We start from the raw sequence: 10710 nt of genomic DNA, 5'->3' as shown, positions 1-10710 counted from the left end.
GAAAGAAACAAAAACTTAGAAGTTGTCAGCATTCTCTACAACAACAGAAACTATGTGGGATATTTGAAATTCAAATCCAATTTGGATTCTTCTCAGTTCGCACTCAACTCACTCATTCTATCTTCTTTGAAAATCAAATCAGTCTCATATCTCACTGGTGGGCGCGTTCTTTCCCTTTTGGATCAGAATTTGAACTTGAACATTTGAAACTAGGGTAAGAGTGAACAAATTTAAAATTAGTTTTAAAAATCAAATCTTTCTTTGATTTCTTTCAATCTTTTTCTCTTCTTTCTTTGTCGCGCTCTCTCTATGGTTGGTTTTTTCTTATGATCTTCTTCGTCCATAACGATGACGTCATAGAAGTATTGGACAAGTCACAGGCGAGAGAGTTGAAAATCAAGAAGAGGAGAGGAAGATCTAAGAGACGAGGAGGCGGAGGAGGAGAAGCAAGCTTCAGGAGCAGAGGCGAACAGAGCTTTCACGGTGATTTCAGAGGCGGCAGAGTGGGGAAGAAGCAGCACAGCAAGCTGACAACACTGGTGAACAGAACGGTGAGCTCTGATATCCTATCTTGGGCGGTATTGCAGAGGTAATTTACTTTTAAGTTAGAATAGCCACACAAAATCATCGTGTCTCTGTGAAATCAATGAAACTAAGGAAGTATTTTTTTGACCTTTAAACTTTACCAAAAGGCTGTGTTTTCCTATATCTAAAAAAGTACAACACGTTTAAGAAATTTATGTGATCTAAATCTTGTTTTTTTTTTTTTTTTTTTTTTTTGCAGTGGTAGCAGGTAACTAGGAGCTAAAATCATGTTTAGGAAATTCACTGAATTTTGCTGTTGTCAGTGAATATGGTTGTGAATGAACTAGACAAAACCTTGCACCACCAAAAAAGCAGCCACTTTCTGAAGGTGAGTAGAGGTATATATCTTTGGTTCTCTTTGTTTTATTTGAATGTTTTGTGATGATTGCATTCTAAATATCGTTTTGTTCTGGGAAAATAAAGGAAGAAAAAAATTGTGCCTGGGAGTTTAATGAAAGCGGTGGTGAGGCTTGGTGGCGATGATCAGGTTATTTTTGTCATCTGCTATGATTATTTCATAATTGCAGCTGGATTATTAGCTAGCTTTCTTTTCCCAATTTTTGTATAGAATGATTCGTTTCTAAGTAAGTTAAATGGCTGAAATCATTTCTTAATATAATTTTATGATTTTGTATTAAAGAAGTTTTCTTTGAGTGATAAATTGGGATACTGTAACTGATATAGCTGCTTGCTTGATATTATATTTGCAATAAAATTTAAAAATGGTTAGTAGGACAAAGGAACTTCCAAAACCAGAAGAGGTAATTGAGTAGGTGAAACGAAGAGTAGTTGTTGCATCTCCATTTGAATATATTTTGAATTTTGAACTTAACTTAACAACTTGATCCTTTTACTTTGCATATCATGTCTTTGATGATTGGACTTAACACCCCTTTAGTTGAAATACCACTATCTTTTATTCATTTATGCTGTATAGGGAGCTACCTAAATGTTACATTGTTGCAGACTTTTTCATATTCTTCTTCTACATAGGGTTATATGTAGGTATATATGATGATAAAGGTATTTTGTTTACTGCAGGATTTATGAATTTACCTTGGCCTTTGTTTTTATTTATTTATTTATGTCGATTTTATACCGATGTTGTTTGAATTTGTTTCGATTACTGTGCATATATGAAAACATGTGGTGTTTTACCTGTGACCTATAGCTGCTGTGTTTATTTATCATAAATGGACATGTGTTAATGTAGTCACATTTTTTGAGTTGTAAATGAAATAAAAGTCATGGCATGTTCTTCATTTTACTATTGTGATACCAACTGGGTGGAATGAATGCCTTTTTGTCGATGGAGTGTTCTCCTTCAATATTGTTACTTTATGATGAAGATGGCAGCAAGGGTTCCGAATTTGTTTCAAATTTATTTTTTAATTTTTGTTTTTTAATTTTTTTTAATTTTGTTTTAATCAGGTTCTCTTTCTGCTTCTCATAGATCGATATGAAAAAGTGAGGCTCACAAAGTGGTACACCCCATGCTCTCGAAAGGAAAGATCCAAGGTATATGGCCGTGTGATTAAATACAAAATCTCACATTTTTAATTCATTATTATATATTATATATTTTATAGAAGAGGATCAGATTTCTTTGATTAATTCAAATTATTTGATCTTGAGCTATGTCATCATTTGGGCAAAAGGTTTTAAATTGGAGTAGGAGGTTGTAATTGTGGTTGTTGCAATAAAAATTTGTTAAAATTGATTTGATGAAATCCATTACAAGCTATTGCAAACCACAATTGCAATATGATACAATGTAGTAGAGACTCCTTAAAATATAGAATTAGTAGAGTGTAGAAGAAAGAAACCTGATCATTATATAATGTGATCCTCTAATTTGTTTAAAGAAAAAGTTACATCTGTAATTTATACTGCTTTAAAGCTACATCCTATTTTGCTGCTTATTCAAATGTTTGTATCATGGAAGTGGGCACTCATGCATGGAGATTTGGAACATGAATGTGATTTAATGTAGAGGGTACGCTTTTAATTTCCTAGAATTGACAAAGCACATGACTGTGGGAGCTAATGAGTTGTTGGCTAAACTATGGAAACTAACAATGAAATGTTGTCATATAGGCATATGGAGCCTGGCCTTCACCATTTTGAAAGGTACAACACATCATTCAATGGAGGATGGTGGTAATTATATGAAAATTATAACATATAAACATAATAATTTAAACATATAAACATAATAATTTTTGTATTTAAGTAGAATTCGCTAATATGAACAAAAAAAAAATATCAAGATTATTTAGCTTTTAGAAAGGAAGGATGGAACAGTCTTATACTATACAATAAGTTTTTATACCCAAAAACTTTTTCAAGTTAAAAGTAATAACTATTATTATTAATGGATAAATACCAATACATATTTACAATGAAATAACATTTAGCCTACGCGCGGGTTTTACACTAGTTAAATATATACAGTGAATTTGTGTAATGTACATATAGCTCACTAATAAGTCGCCACCTTTTTACAAGCACATGGCCATTCTAAGCTTACAAGAGGTTATCACATTTAATTATGTTTATATAGAATTACCTTCATATATAATTTACTCTGTTAATTAATTGGCGTTATTTATTATTATTATTATATAGAATTCGTTGCATGGAAGAAAGATAGAGTACTTGCACATTCTTAATGATATGGATGCATTGCTTGCCTTTAAAAATTCTTCATCTTTTTTGTTAGATCTATTTACTACACAATAATGGAAAGCTGTTTAGATTGTTGACCTTGATGCCATATTTCTTGCAGTTGTGGCATGAGAAAATCCAAATAAAACAAAATGGTGTGTTACCAAGTGGATATGCACAGAAAATTGGGTTCTAAATATGGGAAAATTGGCTGAACTACGGAAGGTAGTAACCATGATTTAATTGTTCTTGTCTTAATCCTGAATCCTTTTCTTTCTGCAATTGAAGAGGGATTCACATTTGTTTAATATTTGAATCTTATTTTCTTATCATGAATACTGTGTTTTTGCTGCTCCATAAATGACACATTGGTTGTCAAATCATTGTGGTGGTGAAAAGATCTAGTAGGCTCAACGTAAAAATTGTCTCAAGTAGTAACCAAGTTGAGTGTCTCTTGTTGAAGGCTATCACATCGGCCAAGCTTCTTATCGGTGAAGCAATCAAGTCCATGAGGTATGCATTCAAGGTTAGTTTGAATTCGATCTCCATTGCAATTCCTTCATTTTGATCATTTCTGATTTCATTTATGTTGTCTACTACTACTACTACTACTAGTTTCTCTTTGATACTCTTGAGCACGTATTACTCTTGTTTAGAATTGACTGCAGCACAACTTGAATGGAAGTTTTCTCTTACTTAGAGTTGCAACACTACTATTACTACTACTTGTAGCACAACTTGAAACTACTACTTGTAACAGAATTTGAATTTAGGTTTCCTCTTGCTTAGAGTTGACAAGTTGACAATGAAACTACTACTTGTAACACAACCTAAATTTAGATTTCCTCTTGCTTAGAGTTGACAACAACACAACTACTATTACTATTTTCTCTTGCTTAGAGTTGACAGCACCACAACCACTACTACAACTTGAATTTAGGTTTCCTCTACCTTAGAATTGAATTTAACACAACTAATACTTCGTCTTTCTTATAGTTGACAACAACACAACTTGAATTTAGGTTTTCTCTTGCTTAGAGTTGCAACACTATTACTAACACTACTACTACTACTTCTTGAAACTGCTACTTGTAGCACAATTTGAATTTAGGTTTCCTCTTGTTTAGAGTTGACAACACAACAACTACTACTTGTAGCACAAATTAAAACTACTACTTGTAGCACAACTTGAATTTAGGTTTCCTCTTGTTTAGAGTTGACAACAACACAATAACTACTACTAGTACTTGTAGCATAACTCAACTTGAATTTAGGTTTCCTTTTGTTTAGAGTTGACAACAACACAACAACTACTACTACTACTACTACTACTACTACTACTGCTGCTGCTTGTAGCACAACTTGAATTTAGGTTTTCACTACTACTGCTTGTAGCACAACTTGAATTTAGGTTTCCTCTTTCTTAGAGTTAACAACAGCAGAACTACTGTTACTATTACTACTTTGTCTTGCTTAGACATGACAACAACACAACTACTACTACTTGTAGCACAACCTGAATTTAAGTTTCCTCTTGTTTAGAGTTGACAACACAACTACTACTACTTGTAGCACAACTTGAAACTACTGCTTGTAGAACAACTTGAAACTACTACTTGTAGCCACAACTGAATTTAGGTTTCCTCTTGTTTAGAGTTGACAACAACACAACTACTATTACTACTACTTGTAGCACAACTTGAGACTACTACTTGTAGCACAACTAAACTACTACTTGTAGCACAACTAATTTATATGTTTCTTCTCTTTTAGAGTTGACAACAACACAACAACAACAACTACTACTACTACTACTACTTGTAGCACAACTTGAATTTATGTTTTTTCTACTACACAACTTGAGACTACTACTTGTAGCACAACTTGAATTTAGGTTTCCTCTTTCTTAGAGTTAACAACAGCAGAACTACTGCTACTATTACTATTTTGTTTTGCTTAGACATGACAACAACACAACTACTACTACTAGTAGCACAACTTGAATTTAAATTTCTTCTTGTTTAGAATTGACAACACAACTACTACTTCTTGTAGCACAAATTGAAATTACTACTTGTAGAACAACTTTAAACTACTACTTGTAGCCACAACTGAATTTAGGTTTCCTCTTGTTTAGAGTTGACAACATCACAACTACTATTACTACTACTTGTAGCACAACTTGAAACTACTATTTGTAGCACAACTAATTTATGTTTCTTGTCTTTTAGAGTTGACAACAACACAACTACTACTGCTACTTGTAGCACAACTTGAATTTAGGTTTTCTCTTTCTTAGAGTTAACAACAGCAGAACTACTGCTACTATTACTACTTTGTCTTGCTTAGACATGACAACAACACAACAACTACAACTAGTAGCACAATTTGAATTTAAATTTCCTCTTGTTTAGAGTTGACAACACAACTACTACTACTTGTAGCACAACTTGAGACTACTACTTATACCACAACTTGAAACTACTTCCTGTAGCACAACTAATTTATGTTTCTTCTCTTTTAGAGTTGACAATAACACAACTACTACTACTACTACTTGTAGCACAACTTGAATTTAGGTTTGCTCTTTCTTGGAGTTAACAACAGCAGAACTATTGCTACTATTACTACTTTGTCTTGCTTAGACTTGACAACAACACAACTACTACTACTAGTAGCTCAACTTGAATTTAAGTTTTACCGCAACTTGAAACTACTTCCTGTAGCACAAGTAATTTATGTTTCTTTCTCTTTTAGAGTTGACAATAACACAACAACTACTACTACTACTTGTAGCACAACTTGAATTTAGGTTTGCTCTTTCTTGGAGTTAACAACAGCAGAACTATTGCTACTATTACTACTTTGTCTTGCTTAGACTTGACAACAACACAACTACTACTACTAGTAGCTCAACTTGAATTTAAGTTTTATCGCAACTTGAAACTACTTCCTGTAGCACAAGTAATTTATGTTTCTTTCTTTTAGAGTTGACAATAACACAACAACTACTACTACTACTTGTAGCACAACTTGAATTTAGGTTTGCTCTTTCTTGGAGTTAACAACAGCAGAACTATTGCTACTATTACTACTTTGTCTTGCTTAGACTTGACAACAACACAACTACTACTACTAGTAGCTCAACTTGAATTTAAGTTTTACCGCAACTTGAAACTACTTCCTGTAGCACAAGTAATTTATGTTTCTTTCTCTTTTAGAGTTGACAATAACACAACAACTACTACTACTACTTGTAGCACAACTTGAATTTAGGTTTGCTCTTTCTTGGAGTTAACAACAGCAGAACTATTGCTACTATTACTACTTTGTCTTGCTTAGACTTGACAACAACACAACTACTACTACTAGTAGCTCAACTTGAATTTAAGTTTTATCGCAACTTGAAACTACTTCCTGTAGCACAAGTAATTTATGTTTCTTTCTTTTAGAGTTGACAATAACACAACAACTACTACTACTACTTGTAGCACAACTTGAATTTAGGTTTGCTCTTTCTTGGAGTTAACAACAGCAGAACTATTGCTACTATTACTACTTTGTCTTGCTTAGACTTGACAACAACACAACTACTACTACTAGTAGCACAACTTGAATTTGAGTTTACTCTTGTTTAAAGTTCAACACAACTACTATTACTTGTAGCACAACTTGAAACTACAGCTTGTAGAACAACTTGAAACTACTACTTGTAGCCACAACTGAATTTAGGTTTCCTCTTGTTTAGAGTTGACAACAACACAACTACTATTACTACTACTTTTAGCACAACTTGAATTTAGGTTTCCTTTTTCTTAGAGTTAACAACAGCAGAACTACTGCTACTATTACTACTTTGTCTTGCTTAGACATGCCAACAACACAACTACTACTACTAGTAGCACAACTTGAATTTAAGTTTTCTCTTGTTTAGAGTTGACAACACAACTACTACTACTTGTAGCACATCTTGAAACTACTGCTTGTAGAACAACTTGAAACTACTACTTGTAGCACAACTGAATTTAGGTTTCCTCTTGTTTAGAGTTGACAACAACACAACTACTATTACTACTACTTGTAGCACAACTTGAGACTACTACTTGTAGCACAACTTGAAACTACTACTTGTAGCACAACTAATTTATGTTTCTTCTCTTTTAGAGTTGACAACAACACAACTACTACTACTACTTGTAGCACAACTTGAATTTATGTTTTCTCTTAGAGTTAAAAACAGCAGAAGTATTGCTACTATTACTACTTTGTCTTGCTTAGACTTGACCACAACACAATAACTACTACTAGTAGCACAACTTGAATTTAAGTTTCCTCATTTAGAGTTGACAACACAACTACTATTACTTGTAGCACAACTTGAAACTACTGCTTGTAGAACAACTTGAAACTACTACTTGTAGCACAACTGAAGTTAGGTTTCCTCTTGTTTAGAGTTGACAACAATAGAACAACAACAACTACTACTACTACTACTACTACTACTTGTAGCACAACTTGAATTTAGGTTTCCTCTTTCTTAGAGTTAACAACAGCAGAACTACTACTACTATTACTACTTTGTCTTGCTTAGAGTTGACAACAACACAACTACTACTACTAGTAGCACAACTTGAATTTAAGTTTCCTCTTGTTTTGAGTTGACAACACAACTACTACTACTTGTAGCACAACTTGAATTTAGGTTTTCTCTTACTTAGAGTTGACTGCAGGACAACTTGAATTTTGGTTTCTGTATTGGTTCCATCTTTGAAATAAGGTACTACTACTACTAGATTCTATTGCTTAGAGTTAAATGCAGCACAACACAACTTGAACAACTATAGCAAACTTGAATTTATGTTTTCTCTTGCTTAGAGTTGATTGCAACACAAATTGAGTTCAGGTTTCAGTGTTGGTTCCTTCTTTTGAAACAAAGTACTATTACTTCCACTCCTTGAGCAACTCCAACACAACTTGAATTTAGGTTTCCTCTTGCTTAGAATTAATTGCAACACAACTTGAATTCAATTTTTAGTGTTGATTCCTTCTTTTGAAATTAATGTACTATTATTACTACTTGAACAACTATAACACAACTTGAATTCATGTTTTCTCTTGCTTAGGGTTGATTGCAGCACAACTTGAAGAATTGCAGCATGACATGAATTCAGGTTTCCTCTTGCTTAGTGTTGAATGCAACTATGCATATTGGAAAGAGGGATTGAGAATTCTCGTGCAGTGTTGTTTCCTTCTTCTTTGAGCTTTGTTTGAGATTTTTTTATGATTTTTTGATGTCTTTTTTTCTGTAATTGAGAAAAAGGCATTAGTGAAAATGGGCAAAAGAGATAAATTGAAAAAGCCAAAGTAATTTTTTATGTATTTGGTTTTTGTTGAACTAGGATTAGTTCTTAGTCAAGTTGGGATAACATTTGGTGGTTGCCGAACTAGATTGGAGTTTTCCTTAGTCAAGTTGAGATAGCGCTTGGTGGATACTAGGTTTAGGTTAGAAATTTGGTAGGTGATACTAGATGAATTAGGTTATAATTCATTGGTATTGGTGCATGTAATAAGTTTGATTATAGTTGAAATTCTACCATAGTTGTGGTGGAGACTGGATGTAGGTTTCATTGCACTTGGAAACCGAACCAGGATATATGCTTGTGTGATTCTCTTTCTCTGTTATATCTTGCTCTGCTTTTGAGTCAACCCCCCTTCTAAAGTTCTAAAAGATGTTAAAAAATCACTATCATTATCACTAATTACAAAGAGTGAATCTAATTCGTCAACCTTTATGAGTTGAGGAAAGTCAATTAAGCTTAATTAACCTAATTCATAAATGTTAACCAACTTACTAATTGAATTTAGTAAAATGTTAGTATTACCAAAAATAAGGGTAATTAATAATTTTAAATTATTAATTAATTTGGACATTAGTTACTAGAGATTACCCAAATTTTCAATCCAATTCAAGAATAAAAAAATATACTTTATAACTAGTTCAAGCATTTTGTCAAATACTTAGAGCGCATAAACATAAAACAACATAAATCGCAACAATTAGTAAAAACTACAACTACCTAATTTAAGGACACGAAAATATCTCAAGTAAGTAAGAATAATATAAAACATCAAATTCATTAATGAAAAATCATCCAACAAGAGTTCGTAAACTAATGACAAAATAAAAAAAATAACAAGAGAATCTAAGTAAACTAAAGTGCTAGAACAAGAAAATATGAACAAGGATTAAACTTGGACAAGATTATCAAGGTATGTTGAATAAAAGTGAAATTAATTTAACAATTTTAAAGGCCTAAGAAAAATATTTTAATCAAGTTCAATTAGAAAAAAAATTCATAAAAGTGTGCATTAGCAAGGATAATATTCAAGTTGATAAATTTTATTTTATTTTCTACTAAAAAATTACATAAAATATAAATTTATCAACTCTTTCTCACTTAGTGAAGATAAAATTAGCGAATATCAACACTCACTAAGAGAAAGCTACCTAACACTCGTTTATTCTACCTACTTCCTACTTAGATTAAAATAAAAATATAATCAAGAACATAAATGAATATGGAAGGCTAATATATATATCAATCGATTCAATTCCATTACTCAGATTGAGTTTTAAAAGAATTACAAACTTGCAAGGTAAGGTTCTCATGAAAAAGGAGAACATATAATTGAATAATCGAATCCACACTTATGTGTTTATTGATCTAGTATATAAGTTTAAATCACTCAATCCTCTTTTGACTTTACATTCTAAAACTTTTTCTTTTAACAATTAACAAATATTTAAGGAAAAGTATATGGTACCAAAGGTTACCACCCAAAAACTAAATAAAACCACATTAATTTATATTAATAATTAATTTTAAATTTTTTAAATTCAAAATTTAAAAAATTTAAAATTAATTAAGTAAACCTAATTAAAACCTATAAAAGCCTTCCTCTTCTCTCTCACATTAACCTACTCACCTCCAACAATCACACACACAGACCCCTCTCTCTCACCAATGCTGCTGGAAGCGCCGGTGACTTCTGTGCTCTCCGTGACGCCCTCAACAAGCGCATTTAAGACAAACTGCTTCAACACGAAGTCCACCTTCGACTTTGTCACCGACAAATCCTTCTCCTCTTCCCTCCTCAACCACCTCCTTCAAACACTGAGGTGTTGGCCGATCCTCAACATCCCGTAAGTTATTTAATTGTAAAAATTCATGGAATTCATGGTGGACGATTCGTTATTGCGCTTTAGTGTTGTGAACTAATTTTGATTGTGTAATCTATCTATAGGCTGAATCTAAAAGTGGAGCAAATGAATCAATTTTAAAGGTTGCTTTAGACCATGGCAAGGCTTTCGGCATTATAAAGCCGCATGACCGAGTTGTTGTTTGCCAGAAGGATGGTGATTCATCAGTTGTAAAAATTATTGAGCTTGAAGATTAA

At 32.6% G+C, this 10710-nt stretch overlaps 1 long non-coding RNA gene across 10 annotated transcripts; it reads left to right on the top strand.

Annotated features, from left to right (window-relative positions):
- LOC107635326 (uncharacterized) lies at positions 1-8934 on the top strand. Of its 10 annotated transcripts, XR_002347227.2 has the most exons (10): positions 1-214; positions 361-589; positions 785-913; positions 1009-1072; positions 2017-2103; positions 2531-2581; positions 2683-2715; positions 3374-3477; positions 3716-3778; positions 8376-8594. It is a non-coding gene; the product is annotated as an uncharacterized LOC107635326 (long non-coding RNA). The 10 variants fall into 10 exon arrangements; XR_002347213.2 differs by lacking the exon at positions 2531-2581 and having other exon boundaries at positions 2602-2715; positions 3652-3778; positions 8376-8934; XR_002347222.2 differs by lacking the exon at positions 2531-2581.
- The last annotated feature ends 1776 nt before the right edge of the window (positions 8935-10710 follow it).

The sequence above is a fragment of the Arachis ipaensis genome, chromosome B1 (assembly GCF_059453495.1).
Source record: "Arachis ipaensis isolate K30076 ecotype BB chromosome B1, ASM5945349v1, whole genome shotgun sequence".
NCBI classification, from domain to species: Eukaryota; Viridiplantae; Streptophyta; class Magnoliopsida; order Fabales; family Fabaceae; genus Arachis; species Arachis ipaensis.
The sequence above is the reverse complement of the archived record's forward strand: the minus strand, read 5'-3'. Positions and strand labels throughout refer to the sequence as shown.